Genomic DNA, 10,000 nt, shown 5'->3' with positions numbered 1-10,000 from the left:
TTTACACATGTATAAATACATGTGTACTGTGTTTCTGTCTTTGTACACTATATTAATTGTGTATAATTTTTATACACCTATAGTATATCAAAAACTCATTAAGAACATAGTTCTTAATGTATCACACCAGACTAATTAACGATATAGGGGCAACCAGGTCGGACTTGTTTGGTTTTTCCTACTCCCAAATATCTTTTTCTGTATAGAGGGATTCTAACGACCAGTCGTAATGAACCATAAAAAGGAACAAACTGTCGATACGAAAGAACCATATACATAGTAAAAATTAACGATAGAAGTAAAATATTACAACTATCTTTATGTATATTACGCTACGAATATACAGGATTTATTTGAAATCATTGATTTCTCTTTGCCATATGAAGTAGTTTTGTGCCACTATTTCTTTATGTGACACCTTTTTTTCAAAATATACCACTAAATTATCAAGCCTTCTATTATAATAAAAAAAATATTTACTATAATAGAATCAAGCTTCTCCACTATATATTATTATACTGATGTGTCTATTTATTTATGTGTTGCTGCCATATTATAATTCGTCAACCGCATCTCTATAAGCACTATTATTTTAATGATGCCCCAGTTCATTAAATATTATATGAAGTAATTTTACTTCGTGCTGATGCTAACTCCATGAAGTAGTTTTGTGCCACTACTTCTTTATGTGACAACTTTTTTTCAAAATATACCACTAAATTATCAAGCCTTCTATTATAATAAAAAAATATTTACTATAATAGAATCAAGCTTCTCCACTATATATTATTATACTGATGTGTCTATTTATTTATATGTTGCTGCCATATTATAATTCGTCAACCGCATCTCTATAAGCACTATTATTTTAATGATGCCCCAGTTCATTAAATATTATATGAAGTAATTTTACTTCGTGCTGATGCTAACTCCATGAAGTAGTTTTGTGCCACTACTTCTATCTGCAGTAGCATTTTTTCAAAATGTACCACTAAATTCAACATGTATTTATGCACCTCCATAACCAAACATAAATACATTTATAGTGTGTTTATTACGAATAAACACACTATATTTATTTTAATACCTTGGGACACCATTTGTATATATGGGCTTACTTTAAATTCCACCAGACTTTAGTAAAACCCATATATATTATATGTATTTTATGCACCTCCAAACATAAATACATTTATAGTGTGTTTATTATGAATAAACACACTATATTTATTTTAATACCTTGGGACACCATTTTTATATATGGGCTTACTTTAAATTCAACCAGACTATAGTAAAACCCATATATATTCTATACTAAATGCATCTGCACTATTAATGCCGCCACTACATTAATTTATATGAAAAAGTAATTTTACTTCTTCGTGCAGAAGCACACTCCACAAGTATGTTTTGTGCCACTACTTCTATCTGCAGTAGCATTTTTTCAAAATGTACCACTAAATTCAACATGTATTTATGCACCTCCATAACCAAACATAAATACATTTATAGTGTGTTTATTACGAATAAACACACTATATTTATTTTAATACCTTGGGACACCATTTGTATATATGGGCTTACTTTAAATTCCACCAGACTTTAGTAAAACCCATATATATTATATGTATTTTATGCACCTCCAAACATAAATACATTTATAGTGTGTTTATTATGAATAAACACACTATATTTATTTTAATACCTTGGGACACCATTTTTATATATGGGCTTACTTTAAATTCAACCAGACTATAGTAAAACCCATATATATTCTATACTAAATGCATCTGCACTATTAATGCCGCCACTACATTAATTTATATGAAAAAGTAATTTTACTTCTTCGTGCAGAAGCACACTCCACAAGTATGTTTTGTGCCACTACTTCTATCTGCAGTAGCATTTTTTCAAAATGTACCACTAAATTCAACATGTATTTATGCACCTCCATAACCAAACATAAATACATTTATAGTGTGTTTATTACGAATAAACACACTATATTTATTTTAATACCTTGGGACACCATTTGTATATATGGGCTTACTTTAAATTCCACCAGACTTTAGTAAAACCCATATATATTATATGTATTTTATGCACCTCCAAACATAAATACATTTATAGTGTGTTTATTATGAATAAACACACTATATTTATTTTAATACCTTGGGACACCATTTTTATATATAGGCTTACTTTAAATTCAACCAGACTATAGTAAAACCCATATATATTCTATACTAAATGCATCTGCACTATTAATGCCGCCACTACATTAATTTATATGAAAAAGTAATTTTACTTCTTCGTGCAGAAGCACACTCCACAAGTATGTTTTGTGCCACTACTTCTATCTGCGGTAGCATTTTTTCAAAATGTACCACTAAATTCAACATGTATTTATGCACCTCCAAACCAAACATAAATACATTTATAGTGTGTTTATTTGGAATAAACACACTATATTTATTTTAACACATGGGTATCTTCATATATAGTGTGTTTATAATGAATAAACACACTATATTTTAATGCATAGGTTATTTCATATATAGTGTGTTTATTATGAATAAACACACTATATTTATTTTAATGCATGAGCTACTTCATATGTAGTGTGTTTATTTTGAATAAACACACTATATTTATTTTAACTATACAAATGCATGTTATTTTAGTAATACATTTCATATAAAATGCTACAGCATAAAGAAGTAGTGGCACAAAACACCTATATATACATGGTGTCTGTTGCTTGAACAAACACTTGTATATATTATGAAGGAAAATTTTTCTTCATGGTGCGAGAACACCACTGACTCTATAGGTGTTTTGTGCCACTATTTCTTTATGCGGTAGCATTTTATATAAAATATATGACTAAAATGACATTTACCTCTATAGGTTAAATACGTTTATAGTGTGTTTATTTGGAATAAACACACTGTATTTTAATGCATGGGTTACTTCATATATAGTGTGTTTATTATTAATAAACACACTATATTTATTTTAACACATGGGTTACTTCATATATAGTGTGTTTATAATGAATAAACACACTATATTTATTATAATACCATGTGATACATTTAAGAAACATTTGTATTCCTTAATAAATGCATACTTTGTATGTACATTTATATATATTTACACATGCCAATACTATAATATAGTAAAATTGGCGTGCGGGTGTGCTTGTTTGTAACATTTCTGATATACTATGTACACATTCCAAAGTGATACATAGAGTTATTATATACTTAAGACTTTTCGCATATGCTCAAGTCAAGGGCAAGTATATATTTACGCATGCCAATACTATAATATAGTAAAATTGGCGTGCGGGTGTGCTTGTTTGTAACATTTCTGATATACTATGTACACATTCCATAGTGATACATAGAGTTATTATATACTTAAGACTTTTCGCATATGCTCAAGTCAAGGGCAAGTATATATTTACACATGCCAATACTATAATATAGTAAAATTGGCGTGCGGGTGTGCTTGTTTGTAACATTTCTGATATACTACTATGTACACATTTCATAGTGATACATAGAGTTATTATATACTTAAGACTTTTCGCATATGCTCAAGTCAAGGGCAAGTATATATTTATGCATGCCAATACTATAATATAGTAAAATTGGCGTGCGGGTGTGCTTGTTTGTAACATTTCTGATATACTATGTACACATTCCATAGTGATACATAGAGTTATTATATATTTAAGACTTTTCGCATAAGCTCAAGTCAAGGGCAAGTATATATTTACACATGCCAATACTATAATATAGTAAAATTGGCGTGCGGGTGTGCTTGTTTGTAACATTTCTGATATACTATGTACACATTCCATAGTGATACATAGAGTTATTATATACTTAAGACTTTTCGCATATGCTCAAGTCAAGGGCAAGTATATATTTACACATGCCAATACTATAATATAGTAAAATTGGCGTGCGGGTGTGCTTGTTTGTAACATTTCTGATATACTTATGTACACATTTCATAGTGATACATATATACTTAAGACTTTTCGCATATGCTCCAAGGGGCAAGTATATATTGACTTGTATATATTATATATTTACACGAGCCAATACTATACTAGAATATAGTAATTGGCATGCGCGTTCTTGTTTATAACATTTCTGATACTCTATGTACACATTCCAAAGTGATATACATAGAGTTATTATATACTTAAGACTTTTCGCATGCTCAAAGAGACAAGTATATATTAATTTTATACATAGGGACACCATTATGTATAATATTTTGTAGTATATAGGTGGGTGGTTATAATATATATAGGTTAAATATATATAAAAAAAAAATAATAATAATTAATAATAATGGCAGGCCTTAATGAATACACACACCACCACCAACAGTGAGTGAAACACCGGCTACCATTATTGATGATTCTCGATTGACTCTATATATATATATATTATATATTATTATATATACTACATGCACAATGTACAAAACCATTGCGAAGTCGTATATTTTTATATATAAACATATTATATATATCGTCGAATCATCAAGCAAAGGATAAGCTTCAGTGGATCGCAGTATGGCAGCTGCTCAACCACTTACAACACCTTGCCCGTTACAAAAGTCGTTTACAATTGATTCTAGGCTTTGTCATTGTATTAAATAATGTTTTAATAAGTAACTAGCATTGGCACCAGGTGATCGAAGATCCTCCAAAGTTAACTATGTTACTCATAACATTGGCATCACATATTCATTGTCGTTTATAAATGCATATAAACTTTTAATGATTTAGAAGCCATACAATGCAAATTGCCCCATTTTTATCATTGCAGTCCAGCACGGATACGACCTTAGAGGCGTTCAGGCATAATCCAACGGACGTAGCGTCATACCACTGTTCGCTCGAACAAGTATTGTGCCATAGGTCCGTACCTGCGGTTCCTCTCGTACTACGCAGGAATGCTGTCGCAACAACGTTTTTGTCATTAGTAGGGTAAAACTAACCTGTCTCACGACGGTCTAAACCCAGCTCACGTTCCCTTGCATGGGTGAACAATCCAACGCTTGGTGAATTTTGCTTCACAATGATAGGAAGAGCCGACATCGAAGGATCAAAAAGCGACGTCGCTATGAACGCTTGGCCGCCACAAGCCAGTTATCCCTATGGTAACTTTTCTGACACCTCTTGTTAAAAACTCTTTAAACCAAAAGGATCGATAGGCCGAGCTTTTGCTGTCCCTGTGTGTACTGGACACCGAGATCAAGTCAGCTTTTGCCCTTTTGCTCTATGTGTGGTTTCTGTCCGCACTGAGCTGGCCTTGGGACACCTCCGTTATTATTTGAGAGATGTACCGCCCCAGTCAAACTCCCTACCTGGCAATGTCCTTGAATTGGATCATACCGGAGTAATTGGAGTTATACCAAATTCATAAATTGAAAATACACATAAATGCGCATCCTCTCATTATTAGAATTTGTTTGCAATTATATAACAAACTCATGATACTTTGATCAAGAAGCTTGCATCAAAACCCAATACCATAAGATATATAAAAATATATCCGTATAATGGCTAGGAAATGATACACGTTCCATTTAATCAAGTAAGTAAGGAAACAATAAGAGTAGTGGTATTTCATTGGCGATACTAAACCGAAATCTAATATCTCCCACTTATTCTACACCTCTTATGTCTCCTTACACTGCCAGATTAGAGTCAAGCTCAAAAGGGTCTTCTTTCCCCGCTAATTATTCCAAGCCCGTTCCCTTGGCTGTGGTTTCGCTAGATAGTAGATAGGGACAGTAGGAATCTCGTTAATCCATTCATGCGCGTCACTAATTAGATGACGAGGCATTTGGCTACCTTAAGAGAGTCATAGTTACTCCCGCCGTTGACCCGCGCTTACTTGAATTTCTTCACGTTGACATTCAGAGCACTGGGCAGAAATCACATTGTGTCAACACCCGCTAGGGCCATCACAATGCTTTGTTTTAATTAGACAGTCGGATTCCCCAAGTCCGTGCCAGTTCTGAATTGATTGTTAATTGATAATCGTTATAATTTAAAAGAGCTAAAACTGAAAGGTTTAACCCCTCCAGATTAGTATTCTTAAAAATTTTAGCAAGAAAGTTCCACAATTGGCTACGTAACTAACAATCCGGGGAACAAATGACGATCATTAAAAATAATCGAAATTCTATTTACCCAGAACGAGAACATAAACCATGTTATTGTTTCCCAATCAAGCCCGATTATCTCAATCTTCAGAGCCAATCCTTATCCCGAAGTTACGGATCTAATTTGCCGACTTCCCTTACCTACATTATTCCATCGACTAGAGACTCTTCACCTTGGAGACCAGCTGCGGATATTGGTACGGCCTGTTGAGAAGTTTGCGTGTCCCCACCATAAATTTTCAAGGTCCGAGGAGAAAATATCGACACAACAGTATATGTCATGCTCTTCTAGCCCATCTACCATATCTCTCTGCGAAAGACTTCCATGGTAGTACGGCTATAAAACAGAAAAGAAAACTCTTCCGATATCTCTCGACGGCTTCTTTATGGTCGTTCCTGTTGCCAGGATGAGCACAAGGCCCATATTTAATAACAAACGGATACTCAACAGGTTACGGAATTGGAACCGTATTCCCTTTCGTTCAAAATTATTCAAGTGTATCAATAATAATATGTATGTTGTGTATATATATATATATTTTTACTTGAAAATTTTCGGCTTTCGCCTTGAACTTAGGACCGACTAACTCGTGATCAACCACTGTTCACACGAAACCCTTCTCCACTTCAGTCCTCCAAGGTCTCATTCGATTATTTGCTACTACCACCAAGATCTGTACCAATGGCGGCTCCATGCAGGCTTACGCCAAACACTTCTACGCACACCATTGTACCTTCCTACTCACTAAAGTTTCAAAATTTATATTTTTATATAAATATGAATCATTTACTTTAGCGGTAATGTATAGGTATACAACTTAAGCGCCATCCATTTTAAGGGCTAGTTGCTTCGGCAGGTGAGTTGTTACACACTCCTTAGCGGATTACGACTTCCATGTCCACCGTCCTGCTGTTTTAAGCAACCAACGCCTTTCATGGTATCTGCATGAGTTGTTAATTTGGGCACCGTAACATTACGTTTGGTTCATCCCACAGCGCCAGTTCTGCTTACCAAAAGTGGCCCACTGGGCACATTATATCATAACCTTAAACTTCATTTCAAGAAAGTTAAGGTTCTTACCCATTTAAAGTTTGAGAATAGGTTAAGATCGTTTCGACCCTAAGGCCTCTAATCATTCGCTTTACCAGATAAGATTATTTTATGCAATATATAAATGCACCAGCTATCCTGAGGGAAACTTCGGAAGGAACCAGCTACTAGATGGTTCGATTGGTCTTTCGCCCCTATACTCAATTCTGACAATCGATTTGCACGTCAGAACTGTTTCGGTCTTCCATCAGGGTTTCCCCTGACTTCAACCTGATCAAGTATAGTTCACCATCTTTCGGGTCACAGCATATATGCTCAAGGTACGTTCCAGTTAGAGGTATAAATAATATAAATATTATTATACATAACTATATAGAGCGCCCCGGGATTGAATTAATAAACTATATAAAATAATTTAAAAACTAATCCCATTTGTATTGGTAGTCAAGTTAATTACGCCATTAGGTTTATAAAATAAATCCCAATGACTTGCATATATGTTAGACTCCTTGGTCCGTGTTTCAAGACGGGTCCCGAAGGTATCCTGAATCTTTCGCATTGTTAATCATACAAGTGCCTATAATAAATATAAATATCATAGATATAAATATCATTATATAATTTCGAAAAATTAACACACTGTATTTCATATCAATCTATCAGCACTTTATCAAATTTAATGACATTTATTCTATGTTATCAATGGGCAAGCCATAATAATTTGAATAAACTATAAGCCATATTTTATGATAAATTTTTGTATATGCTAATAGATTACAATGTCCTTATATGGGAAAAATGCACACTATTATTAATAATATTTATTAAATATTATAATTATAATGATGAATTTCCCATAATGGATATTCAGGTTCATCGGGCTTAACCTCTAAGCAGTTTCACGTACTATTTAACTCTCTATTCAGAGTTCTTTTCAACTTTCCCTCACGGTACTTGTTTACTATCGGTCTCATGGTTATATTTAGTTTTAGATGGAGTTTACCACCCACTTAGTGCTGCACTATCAAGCAACACGACTCTTTGGAAATCATCATCTAGTAATCATTAACGTTATACGGGCCTGGCACCCTCTATGGGTAAATGGCCTCATTTAAGAAGGACTTAAATCGTTAATTTCTCATACTAGAATATAGATGTTCCATACACTGCATCTCACATTTGCCATATAGACAAAGTGACTTAGTGCTGAACTGTTTTCTTTTCGCTCGCCGCTACTAAGAAAATCCTTGTTAGTTTCTTTTCCTCCCCTAATTAATATGCTTAAATTCAGGGGGTAGTCCCATATGAGTTGAGGTTGTATAAATATATTTTCATTTATTAGAAAAAAATATTTCTAATAATTTAATACATATATATATATATTTTATGTGAAATGAGAACACAACTACCCATTAAAATTCAATTAAAAGAAGAAAAAGTTCATAGTCCCAATCATTTTTATACTTTTTATATTCTTTTTATATTTATATTCGCACAACATTAATAAGAGGCAATTCTAGATAAAATGTATTTTATGCTAGACATTCCTCAGTATTAAATGAATTGTGTGAAAAAAAAGAAAGTATAAATTTTCTTCTTTTCATCACTCTCATATACAATTTTATATAGGAATATTATGTTTGTATATTTATGAGATGATGTGTGTGTTTCATTTCATATATATATTGTTGTATTATATGCTCTTAATATTATGAATATATGAATATATATATCCAATAATATACCATATGCTTTAAATATTTTGTATATTAAACAAAATATTTATTAAGCAACTTAATTAGCATAGTCTTACAACCCTCAACCATATGTAGTCCAAGCAGCACTTCAAAATTAATTAAAGTACATAACAGCATGGACTGCGATATGCGTTCAAAATGTCGATGTTCATGTGTCCTGCAGTTCACACGATGACGCACAGTTTGCTGCGTTCTTCATCGACCCATGAGCCGAGTGATCCACCGCTTAGAGTTTTATATTGATGTTTTTGTTTGTTTTTATATGTCATATATGATTTTATTGAAAGAAATTAAAAATACACCATTTTATTGGCATATATCAATTCCTTCAATAAATTGTATTTAGACCTAAATAAATGCTGCGTAATGACTTAGTTTAATATAATCAGTTTTTTGTAGCATATATAATTTTATATGTGTGGATTTGAATATTTTTCATCGATTATATTAAACATTAACCTGGGCATTTTCACACACACAAGTAGTATGTGAAAAATAGGTACAACATTGTTTAATTTAGGTGTTTATTATTGCATGTTTTTTCCATTGTATGCAACTTATAAATTAATAATGAAGCAATACAATTATTTAGCAATAATATATTTTAAATCAAAACATATATATATGTATTGATTTGATTTGATTGACCTTTCTATATAAATATGTTGCGTAAAGACTTAGTTTAATATAATCAGTTTTTTGTAGCATATATAATAATATGTGGATTATTTTCATCGATTATATTAAAGCATTAACCTGGGCATTCTCACACACGTCTGCGTGAAAAATAGGTACAACACTTATTTACTTTAGGTCATATATGTTGTGTGTAAAATTTTATATTTTACACATTTTTATATGTATATAGTGTATGTATGGCAATATATGTGTGTGTATATGGTAGTATTATATATATTTGGTATTATCAATATTTATTGAATAATACCTTTGTATCATTAATTTTGATATTAAATATCACAATAATGATCCT

General features: G+C 32.2%; 3 non-coding genes across 3 annotated transcripts in view; all 3 read right to left on the bottom strand.

Moving 5' to 3' along the window:
• Nucleotides 1-4,559: 4,559 nt before the first annotated feature.
• Nucleotides 4,560-8,570, bottom strand: LOC115630067. Its single transcript, XR_003995991.1, has one exon. It is a non-coding gene; the product is annotated as a large subunit ribosomal RNA (ribosomal RNA).
• Nucleotides 8,571-9,064: 494 nt separating this feature from the next.
• On the bottom strand, nt 9,065-9,243 carry LOC115630065. Its single transcript, XR_003995989.1, has one exon. It is a non-coding gene; the product is annotated as a 5.8S ribosomal RNA (ribosomal RNA).
• A 747-nt stretch (nt 9,244-9,990) lies between these two features.
• Nucleotides 9,991-10,000, bottom strand: part of LOC115630072 — a 2,001-nt gene continuing 1,991 nt past the window's right edge. The window contains exon 1 of the ribosomal RNA XR_003995996.1: nt 9,991-10,000. This exon is cut by the window's right edge and continues 1,991 nt beyond it. This is a non-coding gene — a ribosomal RNA (small subunit ribosomal RNA).

This window comes from Scaptodrosophila lebanonensis, unplaced genomic scaffold, assembly GCF_003285725.1.
Source record: "Scaptodrosophila lebanonensis strain 11010-0011.00,11010-0021.00 unplaced genomic scaffold, SlebRS2 tig00000270-arrow-arrow-pilon, whole genome shotgun sequence".
Classification (NCBI taxonomy): Eukaryota; Metazoa; Arthropoda; class Insecta; order Diptera; family Drosophilidae; genus Scaptodrosophila; species Scaptodrosophila lebanonensis.
This window is presented reverse-complemented; position numbering and strand designations above follow the sequence as displayed.